We start from the raw sequence: 11,398 nt of genomic DNA, 5'->3' as shown, positions 1-11,398 counted from the left end.
GAATCTTGAAATCAATCAGCTAGCCAGGACGCTCCATAAATCTTAGTTTGTAAACAAAAGAGACAGATGCAAAGATCCACGTAGTGGATAAGATTATTTTTCCATCTGTCATTTTATTTCAGACCATCGTGGGTGGACATGCGAGTAGAGGATTACGCCCTCTCTTTGGCCATGAGGCAAAACTTCAGAGCATTATGGGTACGGATAATGATTGTGTTTGCGTACATTTTAAAACCCTGAAAGGATTCCAAAACGAAAACGGAATGGTATGAAACGTTACTCATCAGATATACAAGTATTTTCTAAGCAGTTGTGAAGATGCGTGAGATGTTTGAAAATATTGATAAAAGATTGGATAAACATACGGAAGTCGGTTTTTCATAGCAGTGAAGTAACGTGTTCAGGATAGACTTTTACCAGAGACATATGATACATGTTGAATAGATGCTCAGCTAGAGGCAGCGTCGTGGAGGATGAACTAGATAGAGGACAACATCGTGAGTCAGCAAGCAGCGCAGAGCTACTGCAGATGATGTGGAATCTTCTGAAATGTGACTAGGTAGCTTAATTCTGAAGGACAGCGACGGGAATGTTTTTGCATCATAAATATTTCATACAAAGACGAAGAAACAGATATCCATGACGTATGACCACGGCTAGTGCAAAGATGAATGAAGACCGTATGAGAGAAGAGGAGAAGATGTGGATTCAAACTCCAAGTGGTTCCAGTCAGACACAACAGAAGGTCAAGTTGTTGTATGACCTTGAACTTTGAAAGGTTAAGCTTCTGTATCAGATGCTTGAAGATGAAACCCAAAGATTTAATTATGTTGGATAATTGTATGGTAGCTTGGTATATTTCAATATCAAAGAGTTCAGGATTTCGACAAACAGGAAATCTTTACTTTTACGTGTATTTAATGTAAGTCGCCAGTGTCTGCATCGTACATGAAACCAATTGTAGTACCTTCTCGAAGGTGACCAAAGTCGATCGAGTAGTAACCATGTCAGTATGATGTAGAACACCTACGTGAAAGGTAAATGGTCCAGAGACTGTGTCTTCGCTAGGCGTGTATATCTGAGGTTTCAAAAAGAATGAATTACTAATTTGAACAGAGAGTCAAACGTGAAGACCAACTCGAAGATCAAACCAGAATGCCAGAAGAATCGAAAGCCATTACAAAATCGAAGAATGTATCATACAAAAAATTCGATTTGTATTCAAATGATTGGTAACGATTACTGAGAAGCAGATAAATTGGTTCTGAGTAATACGGACGGCAGTATGTTAAACTTAAAGAAGTTTTTATGGGTTTTCAGAACAGTAAGATTACTGAGAACTTCAAAGATTGTTGGTAAAACCCAATGTGAAGAAGAACTTTGTGGAGCTTCGTGGCTGCAAACAGAAAGAACTGATCGGACCAAGAAGGAAATGAGTATAAATAATTCCATTCAGAGCAGGTGCAAGAAAAATGTGTAAAACGCCATCTATATATATATATATACAGTATTATATTTTTACGGTTTAAATGCCGAAAACTGAAGAAGCATTCGAAACCAATAGAATTAAAAGTAGTGATAAAAATCAGGTTTACTGCAGATGTTTTTTCAGCAATTTTCTGTTTGTCTGTCTGTCCTTCGAAAATTTAAAATTAAAGGCTTTTAAAATTATTATTCCAGATCTTCGTTTCACACAACTTTTTGCGGTACTTTAAATAAAACTTGAGGATTAAACACGAGTAGTTAATGTGATTTTTATCACAAATTTTAGGCTGGTTTCTAATATTTCACTAATTTTCAACGTTTGGTCCGAAATTTTACTGACATTTATGTTAGTATTTTGACCAGGCGATATAGCTGGTTACATGTGAAGTGCTCGAATTGTAACGTTATGAGCTCTTAAGATCACTGCTAAGCCACGTAAGGACTGACTCGTAAGAATCTAGTTATGATGTCGTACTCTAGAGCTGTGTGATCTACATGTTATAATTAACTAGCACAAAAGTTCATTCTTTACGGAAATGAACATTTAAACAAGGAATGCTAGGGATGCACAGAGTGCACTTACAAGTAGAACAATGCAATTTTGTTGTGACTGTTTTAGGAGCACTCACTCAGTGTTTTAAAGGTAACCTACGTTAGTGACCTTATTTCCATGACAACAAAGGTTAGATCGAACTAATTCACACCTGCCTCTTTTTTCAAGTGACTTGTTTGTTGCCTGACAAGTTTATCTTCAAGTTAATCTTAATACTTACGGAAACCTGGACATCTGCTAATGTACAAAACCGAATATTTATAAAAGGAAACCGAGTAGTTCGAACAGGTTTTCATTTGGTTTACGAATACTTTATAAACTGACAGAGGAAATGGTTTGAAAAACATTTTACATTTGTAAACAGAATACATCAGTAAGTGACAGAGTAATTGTTCTAATAGTTTATACATATATATCTATTTGAACATCGAATACATTAGTAAGGAACAGAGGAAGAGTTCTAAAAGTTTTAGTTTTATTTGGATACCAACTACCAGGCCCGGCATGGCCAGGTGGTTAAAGCACTCGAGTCGTAAATTGAGGGTCGCGAGTTCGAACCCCTGTAATATCAAACATGCTCGCTCTTTCAGCCGTGGGTGTGTTATAAGTTACGGTCAATCGCACTATTTGTTGGTAAAAGAGTAGCCCAAGAGTCGGCAGTGGGTAGTGATGACTAGCTGCCTTCCCTCTAGTCTTACACTGTTAAACTAAGGACGGCTAGCGCAGATAGCCCTCATGTAGTTTTGCGCGAAATTCAAAACAAACCAAAGGGATACTGTAAGGAAGAGTTCTAAAAGTTTTACTTTATTTGGATGTCAAATACTTTAAGTAAAGATTAATAATGACAGATAATACTGGGTTAGCAGACGTCCTAGTAAAAGAGAGACCGTTTCACATTTTAATCTTAATTTAATTTTTCACTATCAAGAACTGTATTAAAAATGTTACAGTGTCACTGTATTTTAGTGTTAGTTTGATATTTAAGGATTGTAATTACTTCTTTAAAGTTTAGTAGTATAATCACCTGTCAAACTCGGGTCACATGGTACAATGTTTATCCCTCTCTTTCACGTTTTCTTAATCTCACCTGCCATTTAGACAGCAGCAAGAATAGGGATTTGTAAACCTGTCCAGTCGCGAGAAATAAAACAAAACAACAACAAGAAAAAGGAGAAACATTTTTCTTTTAAGCAGGTTTAAGTCAACTCAAACGTACTAATTACTTCTTCATCATAATAGGATAAGCTTTTAACAGTTTTGTTTGTCTATGATTTTAAGATGCGATGCAATAAAAATCGGATTATTTAACAAATGGTAAAAAGTGTGTTAATGTCATTTAGACTATTATAGAGGTGTTATAATGTTGTCCTCTGCTTGACCAGTGGTAAATTTACGGACTTACAACGCTAAAATCCATGGTGAACACAGAAAGTTGCCCCAATGTGGCTTTGGCCTAAAACAAACAGAGTTAAAATATCACTCTGAAAATAGAAAACATGCCCAGTTTTCTTTTTAGTCTGGAAATTTGGTAGCCCCAAGAGAAAGTGTTCTTAGAGTATTTTTTTTTCTGGAGACCATATAAGTTAGGAGTTATCCTAAAACAATTTTCTTTAGTCCAGGTAAAAATTACTTCAGAAAACGTTTAATTTAAGCTGCTTTGGCATGGCCAGGTGGATAAAGCACTCGACTCCTACATTGATGGTCGCAGGTTCCAATCCCCGTCACATCAAACATACTCGCCCTTTCAGCGTGGGGGTGTTATAATGTTACGGGCAATCCCACTATTCGTTGGTAAAAGAGTAGCCCAAGAGTCGGCAGTGAGTGGTGATGACAAGCTGCCTTACACTGCAAAATTAGGGACAGCTAACGCAGATAGCCCTCGTGTAGCTTTGCAAGAAATTCAAACCATACTTAATCTAAACTTTTCGTTTCACCCGAATATGCTCTTCGCTGATACACCGGTAGGTCTACGGATTTACAGCGCTAAAATCACGGGTTCGAGTACCCTCGGTTGACTCAGCAGATAGCCCGGTGTGGCTGTGCTATAAGAGAACACACACAATAACAAGAAAGTGCTTGAAAATATAGACTAATATTTAAAAAAACCCAAAAATTATCAACATTCTAAATAAGAAATTTCGCGGAAGTTCCAAATGATAAGTTGATTGGAAGAATTTTGGCTTATTCAGAACTACTGCCATTAACAGAGACCTTGTAAATTTCGAGTACTAAAAAATTATCGTACCAATTTCATTTGTTCAGAATTAAACAAAAAGCTACACAATGAGCTATCTGTGCTCTGCCCACCACGGGTATCCAAACCCGGTTTTTAGTGTATAAGTCCGCAGACATACCACTGTGCCACTAGGGGGCTTATCGTAGGAATAACAATAACACATAACAATAAGAATGTTACAAGAAAGTAGAAAATAAATAGAATTCATAAGCATGTTGTTTTTTCTGAGAAAAAATCTAAACGAATAAAATCACGTACCAAAATGTTGCAAGAGTTTTTTTATTATATCAACGAAATTAAAACACAAATTCAAGAACCACAAAAAGTATGTGTTTTTCTTATAGCAAAGCCACATCGGGCTATATGCTCAGCCCACCGAGGGGAATCGAACCCCTGACTTTAGCATTGTAAATCCGGAAACATACCGCTGTACTAGCGTGGACCCGCACAACGTAAGTGCTGTACTTTTAAGCTATTCGAATTTAAGCAAATTCCCAGATATATAAAATAAACGAATAGCTCTTATTGCCCAAGTGGAAGAGGCATGTATATATAATAATTTTACAATATTTTTTCACACGACCAGGGGAGACACCTTCTAGCAAAAAACTAGCAGAACACTGTAAATCACTCCACATTTTGGATCATGGCACAGCGGTTCAAAGAGTAGTTCAGAAGGTTAAATCCTTTTGACTGATGTATTTCACTACGTCCAAGGTCTCATATATTAATCTACTCAAATTGAGCCTAAACGAATTTTAATTTGAGGTTAGGCTGGTAGAGGTTCTGATGAGTAATAAAATCGAATCGGGTATACACGCGCCCCATGTTTCGTATTACTAGCGCACAAGAATACTTGTTCATTTTTATTAGAATTAGGTACAAAGCTACACAATACGTTGTCTGTGCTCTGTTCGTTACTGGTATCGAAATTCGGTTTTTAGCTTTATAAATTCGCATGCATACCGCTTTACCGCTAGGGGATCACAAAAATATAGTAAATGAAAAAGGTGGGGAAGGTCTCATAGATTAATTTACTCTAATCATTATGTCTCAAACAATTTCAAGTGCCACGGCTATTGAAGATTCCCTGTTTTCTTTTCCAGCTGCAGAACCTAACAACGCAACGTGGATAATTTGGTATCGAGGGTGGGTCGACTAGATTTGTTTTTGTTTTTTGAAAGCATCAATAAAGTGTCGAATCCGGTCGCATAGAAACGTTTTACGAGTTACTACGCACATATATACATTAAGGGAACTTTCGCACTATCCGAAAAAAAATAAATCAGAAATATGTGTCTGTGTTTTGAATTTCGCGCAAAGCTACTCGAGGGCTATCTGCCCTAGTCGTCCCTAATTCAGCAGTGTAAGACTAGATGGAATGCAGTTAGTTATCACCACCCACAACTAACTCTTGGGCTATTCTTTTACCAACGAATAGTGGGATTGACCGTAAATTATAACGCCCCCACGGCTGAAAGGGCGAGCATGTTTGGCGCGACGGGGATGCGAACCCGCGACCCTCAGATTACGAGTCGCACGCCTTAACCCACTTGGCCGTGCCGGGCCTAAATTAGAAATGACTGAATATGCCACATTTTCAGTAATATTTACAAAAGCAACCGAATAATATCGTTGATTGACTCCTTTTCTTCCCCCAAACATGCTCGTCCTTTCAGACGTGGGGGCGTTATAACGTGACGGTCAATCCCACTATTCGTTGGCAAAAGAGTAGCCCAAGAGTTGGCGGTGAATGGTGATGACTAGCTGCCTTCCCTCTGGTCTTACACTGTTAAATTAGCGAAGGCTAGCGCAAATAGCTCTCATGTAGCTTTGCGCGAAATTAAAAAAAAGAAACCCTTTTTTCCCCCCTTCAATTTTAAAGCTTCAACTAGCTATTTCAGTAGAATATAACAACAGAACAACGATTCTGTGCTTTATGTAATAATCGACTTAAAATTTCACTGTGTTATTGATTCCACTGGTAACAGGAGTTGTCAATATTCAAAATTTAAATTGTCAGAACACAACCAGCACATCCTACGATTTGCTCTCTTTATATCATTGATCGGCCATTGTGAATCGAGCTTGGGGGCTTACATAGCTGTTGTGCTTATTACTGATACAAGGTGAAAACAAAATCTCAATTTCAGTGATGCTGACGTCATCAGTTGGCTGCAACAATCGACTTCAAATATGTCAGAAACCGATTCACTACATTTTCTTTTCAGGCTTAGAAAACAAGCAAGCTTCGATCCAACCCAGGTGGTAGTATAAAATGTTCACTAATAAAGAGAACAAGTAAACGTATGTATAACCTACTGGAATTTTATAGATCATACAACGTTTTAAACTTAAGATCTTGGAAATATAGACACAGAACTGAAAGCTCTTGAGGTTAAAACGATGACAAAAATGATATTAAAAACAACTTGAATCATTTCTAAAGTTGAGAAATTCTTCGCTTACAACACTAGAAACCGGGTTTCGATACCCCTAGTGAATAGAGCGCCATTTGTATTTCTTTCTAATGGAATGGCGACAACAGGCTATCTTCTGTGTCCAGCGAGGGTAAATAAGTCCCTGATTATAGGGTTGTAAATCTAAAACCGCTGTCCCAGGGGACTTTTAGAAGTAATTACAGAAAATTGCTTATTGCTTTTCGAACAAAAAAAAATTCTTTTTTTGGAAACGTAACTGAAAACTTTATTCCATTTTAATTAATGGAAATGAATCTTAATTGGAGCTTTAAGGATTTTTTTTTATATTTATTAATATTTCGGGCCCGGCATGGCCAGGTAGGTTAAGGCGTTCGACTCATAATCCGAGGGTCGCGGGTTCGAATTCCGGTCGCACCAAACATGCTCGCCCTTTCAGCCGTGGGGGGTTTATAATGTGACGGTCAATCCTACTATTCGTTGGTAAAAGAGTAACTCAAGAGTTGGCGGTGGGTGGTAATGACCAGCTGCCTTCCCTCTAGTCTTAAACTGCTGAATTAGGGACGGCTAGCGCAGATAGCCCTCGAGTAGCTTTGCGCGAAATTCGAAAAACAAAAAACAAGCATTAATATTTTACAGTTTAGATATATATTAAGATTACATTAGAAAACAACATCCGTCAGTCTCCACGGTTTCTGTTCTAAAACCTTTTTTTAAATGTTGTTTTAAAGTGTATTCCATACCATGAATGTTTATATATTTTACAAGCTTAGACTCTTTCTCTACGTAATTAACTCAGTTCACCTACAAATTCACACAGTTTACCGCTCAGGTTTGGTTTGTTTTGAATTTCGCGCAAAGCTACATGAGTGTTATCTGCGCTAGCCGTCCATAATTTAGCAGTGTAAGACTAGAGGGAAAGCACCATCCACTGCCAACTCTTGAGCTACTCTTTTATCAACGAATAGTGGGATTTGCCACCACATTATAACGTCCCCACAGCTGAAAAGGCGAGCATGTTTGATGCGATGGGGATTCGACCCCGCAACCCTCGGATTACAAGTTTAACACCTTAACCACCTGGCCATGCCGGGCTTTACAGGGTGGCCCGTAAGTCCCTACCCATCCACATGTTATTATATTATATTCAATTACAAATCCGGAGTTCGTGATGGACAGAGTGCAGGTATGCACATTGTGTAGCTTTTCAGTAAAAAAACATCATTTACAAAAGATTAGCCATTGTTTTTAGAACCTTGACACAAATTGTCAGGGGCGGATGATACCTAAATCGTGGAGACATTGCCATGTTTGAAAATGAGTTGTACTAATACACTGAAGTATGTTAATACTATATTCGAATTAGCTGGTATCGAAACATCGGGGTACCGTTAAAATATTATATGATATACAAATTATTTATAACTTCTTTAACTTCATCTCGAAGGTAATTTGGTGAATGTATATATATATATATATACTCTTCTTATTCGATAAATTTATTCCATTTCTAAACCTAACTGTACAGGGTGGTCCGTAACTCCCTACCCATCCATATGTTGTTATGTTATATTCAATTACACATGTATTATAAACTTGTTTCTTGTTTTTCAAAGAAATATGGCCGATGTAAGCCCATTTACGCCTAGAGAGCGTATTGTGACAAGTACGTGGGTACATGAGCGCAAGAATACTGGTGATAACTCTCTTTGGGGATACATAAAGGACATTGTGTCTAAACAACGTTATAATACTAATGATGAGTTGAAGGCAGCTGTTACCGCGGCATTTGGAACAATAACCCCTGTTATGTTGAGGAAAATGTCTCACAGAACATGGCGTCGCATAATATTATGCAGCGAGAATGAGGGACAGTACACAGATACACTGGATACATAAGATATATGGATGGGTAGGGACTTACAGGCCACCCTATATATTGATATAAAATGTTTTATGGTATGTCAGTGTTAACTCACACTGAAAACGATAAAAGTCGTGGGTCAAACTCAATTCAGTCAAGTGCTTTTGGGCGATTCATAAATCATGAGAAAATCTAACTGTTCCTTTTTCTTATGACATTATTTATATTTTGTCCGCAGGAATTATTTATCAAATTTTAAGAATTATTGATTTTCATTTTATTTTCTTCTTCTAATGAATACTATTTCAACTATTTGCAAAATATATTCCAATAAATTTTTGATTTCTGAATTTTGTATCCAACTTTTCGGTTGTAAGTTATAAGAACTGTCGAAGAGCGCTTCCTCTAAACGCCATCCTCTTAAAAATTTATTTTGTTTGTTTGTTTTTGAATTTGCACAAAGCTACTCGAGGGCTATCTGTGCTAGCCGTCCCTAATTTAGCAGTGTAAGACTAGAGGGAAGGCAGCTAGTCATCACCACCCACCGCCAACTCTTGGGCTACTCTTTTACCAACAAATAGTGGGATTGACCGTAACATTATAACGCCCCCACAGCTGAAAGGGCGAGCATGCTTGGCGCGACGGGGATGCGAACACGCGACCCTAAAATTACGAATCGCACGCCTCTTAAAAAATACACACACACACACACACACACACACAAACCTTGGCGATTGTTTAATTTTTTCTTTAATTTTGATATCTTTGTCGCCTGTGCAGTTAACTATACATTTATTTCTTAAACAGCCTATATATTATTTGTTATTTTAAACCTCCATTCTTTAAAGCACACATTTTAACCAAGAAACTGTGACGGATCTTTCACGAAGTTTTGTTAATATCACAGAACTTTAAAATAACGTTGTAATAGTTTAATTTCACCTCAATGTGATCTTGATTTATTAATTATACTAATTACTTCTGATACATCTTTATGTAGATAATTATTGGACAAAAATATACTAAAGTTCCAGAATCATATAGAAGGTATTAACTTTGATACAACTGTACAAACATAGAAACTTTTTCGTTTACAATAACCTTGCTTATGAATGATAGAATAAAGCCTTATTGAAATCCTCTAACGATATTTAAGACATAATATTTAACACAAGTGTACAAACGTTCAGACTTTCCTGACTACAAAGTTCTGTTTGAGCCGCCATGTGTAAAATCGTACTTAACGAATAGTTATCGCGACACACGCGTGTACGACAGCATATATTAGTGCGTGGTAGTTCAGATGTTCATTTTCTCACCTGAAATGAAGCACCTTGGGACTAAAATAATCACCCCCTGTCAAGATATGCTTTAGAAACTAATAAAAAATAACTTATTTTTCTAGTTTCTCCCAGAACACGAATATCAGGTATGTTTAGACGTGGTAAGGACAGAGAAAGTAAGATGACAAACATCTCTAAGACGAAACTATAGAAACGAAGCTCTTATTTCTGGATATTTATTCGTTTTTGTATGACAAGACCGAACTGGATAAAATACTTCATACATTACGGTTAAACGATACTGTCCGTATTTTTATGGACTCCACCTTCCTGCTTCGTTAGAGTTACGTATATAATTTAACACACGTTGTTTTATATTCAAGCAAGTTAGGTAAATCTGCAATTTTTACAGTTTGTAATTTTGTAATAATAAGGTAGTAATAAAGTATCTATCTGTCTGTATATATACATACATATAAACTACTAAAAGTGGTGGCGCTGCTGAAATTTTGTTTGTTTGTTTTTGAATTTCGCGCAGAGCTACTCGAGGGCCATCTGCGCTAGCCGTCCCTAATTTAGCAGTGTAAGACTAGATGGAAGCAGCTAGTCATCACCACCCACCGCCAACTCTTGGGCTACTCTTTTACCAACGAATAGTGGGGTTGACCATCACATTATAATGCTCCCACGGCTGAAAGGGCGAGCATGTTTGGTATGACGGGGATTCGAACTCGTGACCCTAAGATTACGAGTCGAACTCCTTAATCCACCTGGCCACGCCGGGCTGCTGCTGAAGTATTTTATTTGTTTGTTTGAATTACGCGCAAAGCTACACGTGGGCGATTTGCGTTAGCCGTCCCTAATTTAGCAGTGTAAGACTAAAGGGAAGCAGCTAGTCATCGCCACCCACCGCCAACTCTTGGGCTACTCTTTTTTTTGTTTGTTTTGAATTTCGCGCAAAGCTACTCGGCTATCTGCCCTAGCCGTCCTAATTTAGCAGTGTAAGACTAGATGGAAGGCAGTTAGTCATCACCAATCACCATCAACTCTTGGGGTACTCTTTTATCAACGAATAGTGGGGTTGACCATCACATTATAATGCCCCCACGGCTGAAAGGGCGACCATGTTTGGTGCGACGGGGATTCGAACCCGTGGTCCTTGGGTTACGAGTGGAACACATTAACTCACCTGGTCATGACGGGCCGTTCACTGCTGAAGTAGTTCGGCTTGCTTACGATTCAATATAATTTAACCATTATAAGCTTCTAGTTTTTCAACTGATTTACACTTTATATGATATAATAATAATAATAATAAATTTATTAAGCAATAAATTAGACACAAAAAATCAAATATCAATATAAAACCATCAACAAAGAGTTAACTCGTCCTGTGATGGTTAAACACATAATAATGTAAAATCAAAACTTACAAAATCAATATAAATCAATTTTCAACATTAACGTTTAGCCTTTCAAACCGTAAACTATACTACAATAACTAATATTTGCTAAATGTGTTTACGCTTTTGTTTCTAG

This window comes from Tachypleus tridentatus, chromosome 5 (assembly GCF_004210375.1).
Source record: "Tachypleus tridentatus isolate NWPU-2018 chromosome 5, ASM421037v1, whole genome shotgun sequence".
In the NCBI taxonomy this organism is placed as follows: Eukaryota; Metazoa; Arthropoda; class Merostomata; order Xiphosura; family Limulidae; genus Tachypleus; species Tachypleus tridentatus.
This window is presented reverse-complemented; position numbering follows the sequence as displayed.